We start from the raw sequence: 14,205 nt of genomic DNA, 5'->3' as shown, positions 1-14,205 counted from the left end.
CAGAAACAAACTCTGGAGGGTAAACGGATTAAGAAAGAAAGAAAGAAAGAAAGAAAGAAAAAAGAGTGATAATTACAACTGAATAAAAATAGCTCATGATATTATAGGCTGCAAATAATATGCCATGGGTATTTAGGTTGGAACACAATCACTTGTAAGTATGGCTTGAACAAGTCAACGCGAGTCTAATGGGTCACAACGTAGCCTATACCGAGTGTTGGTAGCACGGAAATTATGACATATATTGGTGAAGATGTACTAGAGGAAGTACAACTAGGCAACCATCCGCTATATAACACTAATCAAAGAGAAAAAATGGAAGGGATCTGACACTTCGAAAAATGAAGATATCGACCAAAGGAAACAAGGGCCACGGAGGTCATCAAAACGAAAGACTCCCTAGGATTGCAACCTAATACCATCGGGGCTGAAAAGAAAAAGAGATCACCAAGTGAGATCAGATAGGATAGATGAAAGTGAGGAGCCTGGCATGAATAAGTAGAAGCAATGCCAGGACTCAGCTAAGGGTCCCATTGTCACCACAGTTCAGAGCCGTAGGGGCCCCTTTTAGTCGCCTCTTACAACATACAGGGGATACTGTGGGTGTTATTCTACCTCTCCAACCCATAGGGGGTAGACAAAGATAACAATTTCAGCTTTGGTCATAGGCTAAAAGAGACATTTCATCTCCAAGATTCCCTCCCCAGGCAAGCGAAAATATGCTAGCCAGCGATTTGTGTTTTGTCAGAAAATAGGTGTTATGAAAAATGTAAGAACAATGTGCGCTGCCTGCAGAAACATGTCCTGTGCTTCAACTCTTGTTTCGAGGAATCATACTAAACTCAACAGGAAAAGGTAAGATACAAACACATTATATCAGTATTTTAAGAAAAATTATTTTTCCAAAACATTCAGTAAAATACAATGCATGGTCGATAAAAATAACTTATGATAAATCTACGTCCATAACGTGCGGCGGGCATTTCCAGCTGGACAACAATTTGTTGTCCATAACGGAGAATGAGTTTATCATATGGAGCAAATGAAACGTACAAACAATGACTCGGTAAGTAATTCAGTCAAATATTATTTCATATAATTATAAGTTAAAGAATTAAAATATTAATAATGATTCCAAAAACACATACCTAAACTAATTATTTGTTTATTTTCGATGATATTGAGTGCCATTTTCACCTTTTTCCTTGTTCGGAAACTAAAATCTTTCATTGTTTTCCTTACAGTATGCTTAGAAATAATGTGAGGAAGATAAAATACATGCTTCTTTAGTACAAATTTGCAGACCATCACCTGCGAAAAGGTGCCAAAACAAGAGAAGCTTGATTCTTATGTTTTAGCAGTGTAGGAAACACGATAAAAGAAACCTACCAATTGTATTTGAAAATTCAACAATGTTACACAACAATGAAATGCTCCGAGTAGTATAATTGTAACCCAAGATACAATGCTAATACCTGTAACAGGGGATCTAGTTACTGTTACTGCGATGGAAATAACTACTTTTGTTTTTCAATAGCAAACATAACATTTTTTATGGTTCAAATGATAGACAATTTCAATGTTTGACTTAACTCGAAACCCAAGAAAAGTGAGTTACAATGTTACTACTTGGGACTGTCAAATTTGCTTTCTATTTTTAGAATTGTATCCCTTCACATCACACAAACAGAAGTAGCAGTCATTACTATGGTTTGACTGCTCTCTCCCAACCATAGGTATTCCAAAAGATAGCGATGGTTGTTTGGCGTTGAACCAATGACGAAGATCTTCAATGCATACTCTACATACTTTGTCGGACGCCCAAAGTTTACTTTGGTCTCCAAGTTTGATTCCAAAATAGGCAAGATATGATTTATTTTTATTTTTACAAAATCTGTAATATTACACATCTGCTTAGGCAATGTGTATTTCCCACATATATAACAAAAGTGGTCTAGATCATTTATACATGAGCAATGCGACTGAACTACAAACTTACAACATTCTACTCCACAATATAGCTTGAAACTGATATATTTTCCAGATGACACACTAATGCAATGTGAGAGAAACTAAGACAGGATGTGTAAGTTTTCACAAAGATAAGGATGTGTCTGTCACCAAGGAGTGGCTATCACCCACAAATAAACCTAAGATGGCAAGGGTGCACGTGATCTCGATCTAACTTCCTGAGGCGCTAGCACCCCGTATCAGATAAGAAACATCTGGTGCCCTCGGCGTTTACTATAAACATGTTAAAAGCATTCTAAATACATTTGGTGTTCAAATTCTGACATCATAAAACTTCACATGGTAAAGTATTACAGTTTACATAATTACTCTTTGGGCATACAAAAATTAAGCTGTAATGAAAATAAAATAAATTTTTTAAAAATTAAATGGTACATGATAGGAACTTTTTGGCTTTGAATTTGAATTCAGCATGCTAAAAATACCCCCAAAACAATCAAACTTTGGAGGCAGCAATTCCATAGCAGCCTAGTGTTATTAATGGACCAGCATGGCACATTTGCGATGGCTGTTCTTGCGTAAATATCAACCTGTAGTCTTGTACCTTTAATCAATTAAATATGTTACCTCGACAAACACAACACCAAAATTACTGTATTCTACATTCCTTATTTCACAGTGTTTGGATATTTTTTTCCACTAGTGTATGAAAGAAACATATAATAGTATGGAAACAATTCTGAAGGCTCTGAACTACATAGACCATGGCTGACAGATCTGTGCAGATCTAAAAGTGATAGATATGCTAACATGAATGCAGCCAGGATTCACAAAATGTTGTTTTCTCTGCGAGTGGGACAGTCAAGATAAGAAGAATCATTATGAAATTAGAGAGTGGTCAAGAGAAAGCGAAGCATTAGGACAAAGAAGTGTTAAAAATTTCCTATTTGTTGATGTCATCAAAATAATTTTTCCCCCCTTTGCATATAAAACTGGGGTTGGTGAAGAATTTTGTTAAGATGATACACGTAGCAGGAAGGGAATTTCAATATTTAAGCAGAAAAATGTTAAGGTTGAGTGAAGCAAAACTAAAGGAAGGTATCTTTACAGGGCCACGAATATGTGATCTCTTACACGATTCTGCATTAGAGGGGACTCTCATTCCTGTTAAAAAAAAATTCTTGTTTTTAAATCGGTTTGTGTGAACTTTCTGGGAAACTATAGAGCAGACAATTACAGAGATATTAGTGGAAGATTTGTTTACATAATTACAGTACATTGGGATGCAACATGTCCCTTAAGATTCACTTCCTCCATTTGCACTTGAATTTCTTTCCATCGAACCTTGGTGAGATCAGTGATGAGCATGAGAAAAGTTTCCATCAGGACTTAGGAAGGGGCCTTGGCCTTAATTAAGGTACAGCCCCAGCATTTGCCTGGTGTGAAAATGAGAAACCACGGAAAACCATTTTCAGGGCTGCCGACAGTGGGGTTCTAATCTACTATTTCCCGAATACTGGACGCACTTAAGCGACTGCAGCTATCGAGCTCAATGGAGCCATCTTATAGGTGCAAGTCTTCGAGGAAAAAGTTTAAAGAAGGTAAGAACGTTCATTACTATATAAGGCCTTAATTGCAACATAAATACAATTTTAGAATACTTAATATATTTCTGTTGTGTATTTTGAGTTATGGATGATTTGGGTTGAAATTAGATCAAATATAATAATATAAAAACCACAAATAAACAACAGTATGCAGTATGTTGCGGGAGGTTCAACATGTCCTCTCAAATAACAGTTAGGCTATAGAGAAAAACGAGATTTAGATTCTAAATCAGTATATGCGAATTAACTAAAATCACATATTTTCATATCTGAGAAGTCCAACTCGTTGGCTAACCGGTCAGCGTACTGGCCTTCAGTTCAGAGGGTCCCAGGTTTGATTCCCGGCCGGGTCAGGGATATTAACCTTCATTGGTTAATTCCAGTGGCCCAGGGGCTGGGTATTTGTACTGTCCCCAACATCCCTGCAACTCACACACCACACATAACATGCAATTACCTACATATGGCAGATGCTGCCCACTTTTTTTTTTTATCGGAGGGTCTGCCTTAAAAGGGCTGCACTCGGCTAGACACATCCACATAAAAAAAAATCTGAGAACAAACAAAGTTTAATTTTGTTGTACTGTATAATTGGAAAATATGCAGTGCATGATCCTAATAAATTCTAAAAATGAAATATAAAATCAAAACACACAGTAAATAGATGGTGTGGAATAACATCAGTAGCTTGAATAGAGATTTTTAAAATTGGAGATGAAGTTGGAACTGAAGAGGACAAATTAGGGTAATTATTGTTTTACACAAAGAGGTATTAGTGACTGGAATAAATTGGAATAATTTACCATAGGAAATGTTCAATAAATTTCCAACTTCTTTGAAATCATTTAAGAAAGGACTAGACAAATAATTGAAGGGAATCTGCCACCTGGACAACAGCCCTAAATGCAGATCAGTGATTGGAACAGAATAGGTTAATCTTAAATGTTTACAGTATTGGTAATGTTACTGGTTATATGTCCCACTGATTTATGGTTTTTGTAGATGCCAAAGTACCAGAATTTTGTTCTGCAGGAGTTCTTTTACATGCTGGTAAATCTACCGACATGAGACTGACATAATTGAAAACCTTTAAATACCACTGGACTGAGACGGGTTTGAACCTGCCAACTCGAGCTGAGAAGGTCAGCACTCTACCATCTGAGCTAATCAGCCCAGCGGTTACTTTTCTATCCTCAAACATACTCTCATAGTCTACTCCATGCAAGTAGACAAATCTGTTAATTTCTGTAAGCTTATTATCTTGACAGATATTTCTTATTTGAGCTCACATTCTTATCATTCCATATTTGAGTTCAGGTACTCTCATAACATTAACTGGATTTTCACAAAATTTGATACACCTAAGTCATTCATCCTTTATTTCACATACCTCTTACATATTCATTATATATATTTTTTTCTAGTGGGGTAACATCACACTAATATAACAAAAATGTTGGCAACGCATGGATGGGAAAAGGGCTAGAAATGGCCTTAGTTAAGGTACAGCCTGAGAATCTGCCTGGTGTGAAAATGGGAAACCATGGAAATCCATCTTCTGTGCTGTCCACAGTGTGATTCAAATCCATCATCTCCTGAATGCAAGCTCACAGCTATGTGACCTGAATTGAATGGTCAACACGCTTGGGCCATTACAATCAATCAATCAATCAATCAATCAATCAATCAATCAATCAATCAATCAATCAATCAATCAATCAATCAATCAATCAATCAATCAATCAATCAATCAATCAATCAAATCACCATTGATATGTATTTAGGGCTGTCACCCAGATGGCAGCTTCCCTATCAGTTGTTTACTAGTCATTTCTTAAATGATTTTGAAGTTGAAAGAAATATTTCAATTACAATTGTTGGGACAGGCCTGTAATTATAAGCCACTTCAGTGACTGGTGAGTCACAATGCTGATGAGTATGGTTTTAACAACAGTGACCACTTAAAACAAGGACGTGTCCTTTAATATCAATAGTTTGTCACTTTCATATGAAATAAAGAAGTGAGTTTACAATGTTTTGAATTTTTGTAGTTTTTTGAAACAGATTTAGAGTTCAACCATTTTTAACATCCTTTTCTCATATTAAGATGGATAAGTGCATAATCACACATGAGCCTGTTAAAATTTAAGACTGCTTGCCTAGACTACCTGATGAATGCAACTGACTAATTTGTATGATTGAATGACTGTGAGTTAGAGAAGTGTAACATATTATTGTGTAGATTATTTACTATGTATTATTGTGTACTCTAAGCTCTGTTCCCATCAATGTATTGATGATGATGATGATGCTTGTTGTTTAAAGGGACCTAACACCTAGGTCATCGGTCCCTAATGGTACAAAATGAGACGAAATGTTATGACAATTTAAAAATCCATAATCCTCCACTGACCAGAATAAAAAACATGAGGACAAAGAATCAATGGATGGATATGAAGTTAAAACAATCAGTGGATCCGACCCGCAATGCCCCACATTCCCACAAACTAGCGTTAAACAATGGTATTACTGACCAAGGGACTACTACTAAAGCACAATACTGAATTGATGATACTTGTACTGTAGTCTAAACAAGTCCAAAATCCATGTCTTCGGCTCCTCATAATGGTACTTATCGCTAGGAAAATAGAACCATGCGATTTGTCATGTTGTGGTACTAATCAAAAGTAACGTAGATTCGCGGTATTCCACACATTGTGGTACTACTCACAAGTAATGAAATTTGCACATGTAACACAGACCTACGGTGTTTTGCACACTGCAGGACTATTTACAGGCAACGCAAACCTATAGTGATCCTCATATAAGTGCACTAACCACCGGGACCCGCACTATCCCGTGGTGTTCCTCACATAGTGGGTACTAAGCATAGGCAAGGCAGAACCATGGTTTTGCTCATACAGGGGTACGAATCACAGGTACTGTAAAATGCATCCTGAGCCACACACTGTCGCTACTAATCACAAACCTATTTTGTACCTAACATAGTGGCACTACGTGCAAGTAAAAGCAACCCATGTTGTTCCCTGCATGATGGTACTAATTACAAGTAGTCTCATGATTCTAATTTGATCATCCCTTGGTTGCTCCTTATAGTCACCTCTTACAACAGGCAGGGGATACCGTGGGTGTATTCTTCGTATGTGTCCCCCAGCCACAGGGGGTCATCGATGTATTACTACAGGGGTTAAGTGCAAGGGTGCGTCCAGGGCGCACCGCTTCCCGCTTTATTGCAGCGGGCAAGCGGACAAAAAAAGAGGTAAAGAAAACTGATTGAGGCGGCTGTAGTGCACCCGCCTGCCTACTTTAATCAGCTCAAACCACTTCGACTGGAATTATTATTTCCTTTTCCTGCTTGAACCGCTTGCTGGCCAACATGCCCGGTCAATCTGCTGTTTATCTTCTGACAGTGCACATTGTTCTTACTCTTGCTTTTATATAATGGAAGTGCATAAATACATTTTAATCTCCAAAGTATTTATGAAAAGTGCCATTTGGGACAGAAGGTTGAAAGGCCATGCCAACTGCAATGTTGTTGACAAAGCATGGAAGGAAATAGCTGCTGAAATGGGTGTTTGTTTATTTGTGTCTTTATAGTGAGAAATAAACAGGCCCATTATTATTATTATTATTATTATTATTATTATTATAAACAACAACACAACTTAAGTCACCATTATTATGTCAAACAACTACATCAGTAATTACTCAATATAACTTACATTATTTCATAGTAATGTATGGTTAGATTTTTCATAACGGTTGAATAGTTTTAGATGATCAGCTAGTTATCAATAGTATAAAACTAAGTAAATAATCAAGTAAAAATAATTCATTTGTTTATTTACTTAACATAGTTATCGTAGGCATGTATTGTGTTACATAAAGCAAGCGTTTCTTTTTCAAATTTAAATGGTCACATAGTACCTATGTTTTGTAACCAGATTCTTATTTTTACATATTTGTTTATGTCTTTACTTTTCATTCTATTCATACATTACTCAAAGGATATTTTTTGAAGTGTTGTGCAAATGTAGTTCTGATGTTTTTGGTTGAATATCAGGACTCCGTCTTCTCTCCCAACTGACTTTGTGTCCTACGACTTACCTCAGAGTTACCATAAGACGTTCTTCAGAAATAATTTTCTGTTGATGGAAGTTTCACCATCCTTTTCCTATCTGGGATTCAATTTAGTTAAAGATGTAGTCAAATGTCTGTTCATCCATTCAGAAATATTCGTAAAATTCCTCGGGGTGAACTTTGAGTTGAAGTAACAAAGTATGGTATTCACCTATTTCAAGGCGAGTCCTGTTCATTTAATGGGCATTCGTCATTCTTTCTTGTTTAATTTTACATACATACATCATTCATACATTATCATTATAGACTGCTATGCCTTTCTGCGTTCAGTCTGCAAGCCTCTGTGAATTTACTAAACGTCGCCACAATCCTCTATTTGCAACTAGTGCTGTGGCTTCATTTAGTTCTATACCTCTTATCTTTAAATCGTTAGAAACTGAGTCTAACCATCGTCGTCTTGGTCTCCCTCTACTCCTCTTACCCTCCATAACAGAGTCCATTATTCTCCTAGGTAACCGATCCTCCTCCATTCGTCTCGTGAACAGTCCAATCCGCGAGGAATTCCTCAACGTGTGTGTGGTGCGAGATATCAAAAAATCCCAAACAAAATTCAATTCTTTTCTGCCTTGAGGCCAAGCAGGCTGGATTTTCCCAGTCTCTTGCTGCATGTATGTGTTGACAGCAGTAGGCCTTGAGGATCTGTGAAGTGAAGTAATTGTCGGGAGTGTCCTATTTCGTCATGTCTCAAGAATTGGAACTTTTAATTAACAGAATATAATACAAATATACCAGAATGAACCTTTCTTATGGCAAGTGAGTTCAAAAAATTACCATAATGAAAATTATTTGCAACACCACGTGAACAACCAACCATCACCAGTCAACTCGGAGTTGAACCTTGAGAAAATTCCCAAGGCCTTTCCTTCAGGATTTCCTTGAGGATATCCTCTCCCTGTGTGGGCGAGGGTTCAGTTGAGGAAATCCCCAAGGAAATCTCGGAGGCTTTTTCCTTGAAGATTTCATGTATATGGCTAGCTTAACTTGGCCTTTATCTCCTCGTCAAGTCTTCCCTGCCCAAACTTTGCAACATTTTTGTAACGCTACTCTTCTGTCGGAAATCACCGAGAACAAATCAAGCTGCTTTTCTTTGGATATTTTTCAGTTCTTGAATCAAGTAATCCTGGTGAGTGTCTCATACACTGGAACCATACTCTAGTTGGGGTCTTACCAGTGACTTATATGCCCTCTCCTTGACATCCTTACTACACCCCCTAAACACCCTCATAACCATGTGCAGAGATATGTACCCTTTATTTTCAATCATATTTATGTGATTACCCCAATGAAGATCTTTCCTCATATTAACACCTAGGTATTTACAATTAACCCGAAAGGAACTTTTACGGGTTGCAACAAGGATAAATACCCACCAGAAACAATTATCTAAAACTAAAAGTTTAAATTAAACACACAGCCTACAAAATACTGTAGTTCGTAAAATATCAATGAACATCACAATAACGAAATCTACATACATTTGCTTCACACAAGTTAACAGGTAATATAAATCCTAAAAGTAAACATTCAATAAAGTACTCGGGCAACGCATGGAGCAATTTCATATCAAGACACGTTATCTGACCTATTTATAATTTATTATTTGTTCATAACATCATGAATTCATAATCATTACAAACTATGAATCTCATGTTAGATCCATATTGACGGTTGAACTTCTTACAAAATTATGTTGATATCCTCCTAGTCAATACTATAATACTTTACATTTTGTGTGTCTGATGTTCTTAATTCATTATTTATGTCTTATTGAGGATGACCTTATGCCAGGTCAAAACATGTCTATGTCTATGTAAAGTTTGTAATATTATAGCATTGACTAGGAGAATATCAACATAATTTTGTACAATTTTGTAAGAAGTGCATAATTACTAAGTTTATGCAACATAAACAATACTGTACATATTTGAGCAAGATTTGAAGTGATTTCATAGAATCTGAGGATGTTTTTGTCAAATGAATTATTGTTTAAATAGTTGTGATTTAAAAAAAGAAAAATACAGGTATGTTACCATATAGCCTAATGTATGTTTTGAACTAGTGTGTTTGAGAGAATGTAAAACTTTTAAGATACATTACATATTCCCAAGAAAGCAGGTGCTGACAAGTGTGGAAACTACCATAGACTTATTATTTACAGAAGAATGCAAAGACAAGTTGAGGCTGAGGTGGGAGAAGATCAGTTTTGCAACAGAAGAAATGTAGGCACACGAGAAGAAATCCTCACAGTATGTCTAAACTTAAGAAGATCAAATTCTAAACAGGCAACTGATAATAAAAAGAATAGAAGAAATCACAGGAAGAAATCAAGAAACCAGACTCATACATAGCATCCTATCCAAAAACCAAATATAAATAGAAGACAGTCTCAAGAACAGAGATGATAGAACAAATGAACGGTGTCCTTCTAGGTGATCCTATGAGCCCCCTGCCCTTCATAATAGACTATGCAGCAGTACCAGAAGAAATAGTAGCAGAAAATGTCAAAATATACACCTGCACAGACGACATGGTAATTGTATCCCAAGAACTTAAAAACGCCAAAACCGCCTTCAACAAATTCGTAGTGTGGGCCGAAAGAAACAACTTGAATCTAAATAAGAAGAAAACAGTGAAAATGACATTTAGAAGGGGTGGAAGACAGCCAGCGAACGACTACATCTTGTATAAAGGAAATCCACTGCGAAACGTATCAAACTTCAAAAACCTAGAAATCACGCTGCAAAGCCGAGGGAACACATATGACCTACACATAAGAGAACGTGCCTCAACAGCCAGGGTGGCAGCAAATAGTATAAAGAATCTGAGAAAACTATCTTGGGAAACAGTGATGATCATATTCTGCCTGAAGATCGCACCAATTATGACCTATGGATTAGAGGTGATATGGAAGGGCCTAAACAAAAAAAAACAAAAAATCTAGAAGACATAGAAAAAGTCAATGGTCACTTCCTGAAAAGAGTTCCAAGTCTATCAAAGTACACACCCTCACACCTCACCTACGTGCTAGCAAAGGAACAGTTCTTCATAGAAGAACTTCGCCTAGACATGCTCCTGCCAGCAACCAATGCCCACAAAGATCTACTAGGAGAATCCACCAAGAAGAAACAAGAGAGATGGCTGGAGTTCGCCATGGACGCGATTATCTACAGAGAGTGGACTGAAGCCAAATATGACCTACGACACATTATGATGAGAGTAGCAGTCCATGGGTTTGACCACTGAATATGCAAAACAGAGCAATACCATAACCCAGAAGACGAGTGCAAGTCCAAGCTATGCTAGTCAAATTGCGACCGATACCATGTAAAGTGGTGCAAAAACAGAGGAACCTCACTAACAGACTTCTGTAAGACATAAAACGGACTAAATATAAAAACGGAATTTATTTGATATTACCTCTTGTAACATGATCTTACATCTGTATGACAATTGGCTGCAATAAAATCTATTATTATTGAGAAAATTTAACTTAATAGTGCGTTTTCTTAAAGGTATGTTGAAAATAAAAAATTACAACCTGTTTTCCAGTTACTGACCAGGTCAGCGATGTAATGAATGAACCATATATACGCTATCATTATAATGGGGTTGCCACTCCCAAAATGATTTATGAATGACTGATAAATGCTATGAAATGATAAAGGAGAGTGTTGCTGGAATGAAAGATGACAGGGAAAACCGGAGTAGGCCTACCTGGAGAAAAACCTGTCCCGCCTCCGCTTTGTCCAGCACAAATCTCCATGGAGTGACCGGGATTTGAACCACGGTATCCAGCGGTGAGAGGCCGACGCGCTGCCATCTGAGAGGCCGACGCGCTGCCATCTGAGCCACGGAGGCTCTCTTACAGGTATGTTATAGTGTAATATTTAGGCCTATATTGAATTTGTGCGTTGGACAGGCTGAAAAGCCTTTAGTTACATTTAACTGAGTCAACACTGGAAAAGTATGGCTTCGTTCTTAACAAATTAAGAATTAAGTGGACCAAACTTTGGGATCCTGAAAGTGACTGGGATAAGATACCAAGAAAGAAGGATTATTCACAATCTGTACAAAAATCATTCTGCAATGATAAGAATCGACGGCTATGAAAAAGCAATAGCAGTCCAGAAAGGACTAAGGCAAGGCTGCAGTTTGTCCCCTCCTCTAATATTTATGTAGAACAGGCAGTAAAGGAAATCAAACAGGAATTTGGAAAGGGAGTAGGCCTACAAGTAGCTGATCCCTCAGACATATAGGACTCAGAATTCAATATTTCTATTAAGATTGCCGGATGAAACAGATTTTGCTAGTTGCTTTATGTCGCACTGACACAGATAGGTCTTATGGCGACGATGGGACAGGGAAGGGCAAGGAGTGCGAAGGAAGCAGCTATAGCCTTAGTTAAGGTACAGCACCAGCATTTGCCTGGTGTGAAAATGGGAAACCACGGAAAACCATTTTCAGGGCTTCTGACAGTGAGGTTCGAACCTACTATTTCCCGAATACTGGATACTGGCCGCACTTAAGCGACTGCAGCTATCGAGCTCGGTTGAAACAGATTCAGACTGTGATTACGAAAACTGTGCACATCCCGAGACAAAATCTTGTCTAGCTTCAAACTGGAGCCAGGAATGGAACCGCGGCCACACTGGTGACAAGCCAGTGCCCATGCCACTCGGCTATCACGCACGCCTAATTTGAAGGAATTACTGGGAGTAGGTCCATACATCCCCATCAACAGTGATTATAAAAACACCCAAAGAATTTCCTTTCTTTCTCGAACTACTGTCAAGTCAGGTTAAGGAAATATGTGCAGAGGTCTGGGGTGCTAAGTAAATGCTGAATGAAGTTATTAAGAGAAGTTCAAATTTATATGCCAGAGGAGAACATAAGAAATACACGAAAATGCACCCGATTTAGGTTAAAAAATATATGAGGCACGAATAGTCACAAGATAAATACAATCAAGTGACTGGCAAGGTTTTCAAGTCACGTAATTCTTTACTATGTCATTTTCCATCGTCTAGTTTCTTGTATCCGAGATATATAGGGGAGAAGTGAACGTAAATTTCCTTTACGAACCAATCAACAAAACTAAGTAAAACTGTTTTAAAAATATGCTGTTCATAATTTACTCAGTTTTTGCCAGATCCAACCAAAGCAACCTCAAGTAATGCTTCAGCACATACATATGGACTTCAAGAGAGGACACATTCACCAATTTATTGTGGCATTTTGATCACATCTAAAGGACTTACACTCTCATTTTCTTTACGATGAATTTAATCCGATAGTCGGACTTAATCACAGCATTTAAACTACACTGTACAGATCAGATGAAACAAATTAGGAGCACTATACCCATAAATATCAGCGAAACTTGTCAAATAAAATCATGTTTACAATAAAAAAATCTAGATTTGAGAGACTTTCCATCCCCCAAAGCGTAGCACTATGTGCGCATGTCCATTGAACCAATGATTTACGTTACCAACCCTACCAACTTTGCCTTGTTAAGCTACCAGTGTCGCCAAGCTCAGAGAACGAAATTATCGGATTCCGTTCGAGAAATCATCTTATTTTGCGGAAAGGGATATACTGGAACGTTGCCTACGAGATATACAAGGCCGGGACATAGATACAAATTTGTCGCTGAAAAAGCGGCCCGACCGTGTTCACAGTTTGGCCGCTAGATGTCAGGTTCTGTTACAAATTTGTCGCCGAAAAAGCGGCCCGACCGTGTTCACAGTTTGGCCGCTAGATGTCAGGTTCTGTTCTTGGCGGACTTTAACATTGTGATATGCGGAGTATTTGTGATGCTGTGTTGATTTTGTGCAATTTATTGTGAATATTGTTTCTGTCGGTGAGTGTCTGTGAGGTTGAGAAGAAGGTGCACTGTTGTGTACCTCTCTGTATTTCGGATGACACTAAAAAAGCATGAAAATTGACGTTCCATAGATTCCAAGGACCAAGGGGGATGTTTTCATTCCCCTTCCTGAAGGGAAGGGGCGGGCCACCTAGAAGGTAACGCATTCTCTCTGGCCAGGAGATTTGGCGGGGTTCGGGGATTTGGAGTGGTTTGTAGTTAGAATAAAGGAGCTTTGGATTTGGAGGAGTTAGGGTGTTTGGCCTCTTGGCTAAGGGTGTAGATCTGTTCCTTTGCTTTTTATTGGGTTTAAGATACAGAGGTTACATATATGCATGGGTTTTACAATTATGGTTTACAGAGCTTTATGATTTACAATTGGTATAAGACAATTGTTATAAGACAGTGATACATGTTATTGTTGGAGGTTAGGTAGAAGGAATTGGGTTACTTGTTGGTATAGGGTGGAGAAGTTGAGTAAAGATGTGAGAAGGACTTGGAGTAGGTAGGTTCGGGTCTGGGAGTTTAGTTGATGGGATTGTGGATTGGGGAGTCGGGTGCGGTTGTGTGAGGTGGATGGGCGGGAGGGTTGCGGGGGAG

The 14,205-nt window shown here is 38.0% G+C and overlaps 1 protein-coding gene across 6 annotated transcripts in view; it reads right to left on the bottom strand.

The window, feature by feature from the left end:
- The window catches only part of LOC136856828 (protein abrupt), a 248,091-nt gene extending 234,882 nt beyond the window's left edge, over positions 1 to 13,209 (bottom strand). For 5 of the 6 annotated variants that reach the window (XM_067134989.2, XM_068224982.1, XM_068224983.1 and 2 more), the window contains exon 1: positions 12,998 to 13,186. The gene's annotated coding sequence lies outside the window, so the exon portion shown is untranslated. Of the gene's footprint in view, positions 1 to 12,997 lie in introns of all 6 variants that reach the window. The other variant, XM_067134990.2, reaches the window with a different exon arrangement.
- Positions 13,210 to 14,205: the final 996 nt, after the last annotated feature.

Source organism: Anabrus simplex, chromosome 1, assembly GCF_040414725.1.
Source record: "Anabrus simplex isolate iqAnaSimp1 chromosome 1, ASM4041472v1, whole genome shotgun sequence".
NCBI classification, from domain to species: domain Eukaryota; kingdom Metazoa; phylum Arthropoda; class Insecta; order Orthoptera; family Tettigoniidae; genus Anabrus; species Anabrus simplex.
Note: the sequence above shows the minus strand (reverse complement) of the source record. Positions and strands in the feature narration are given on the sequence as shown.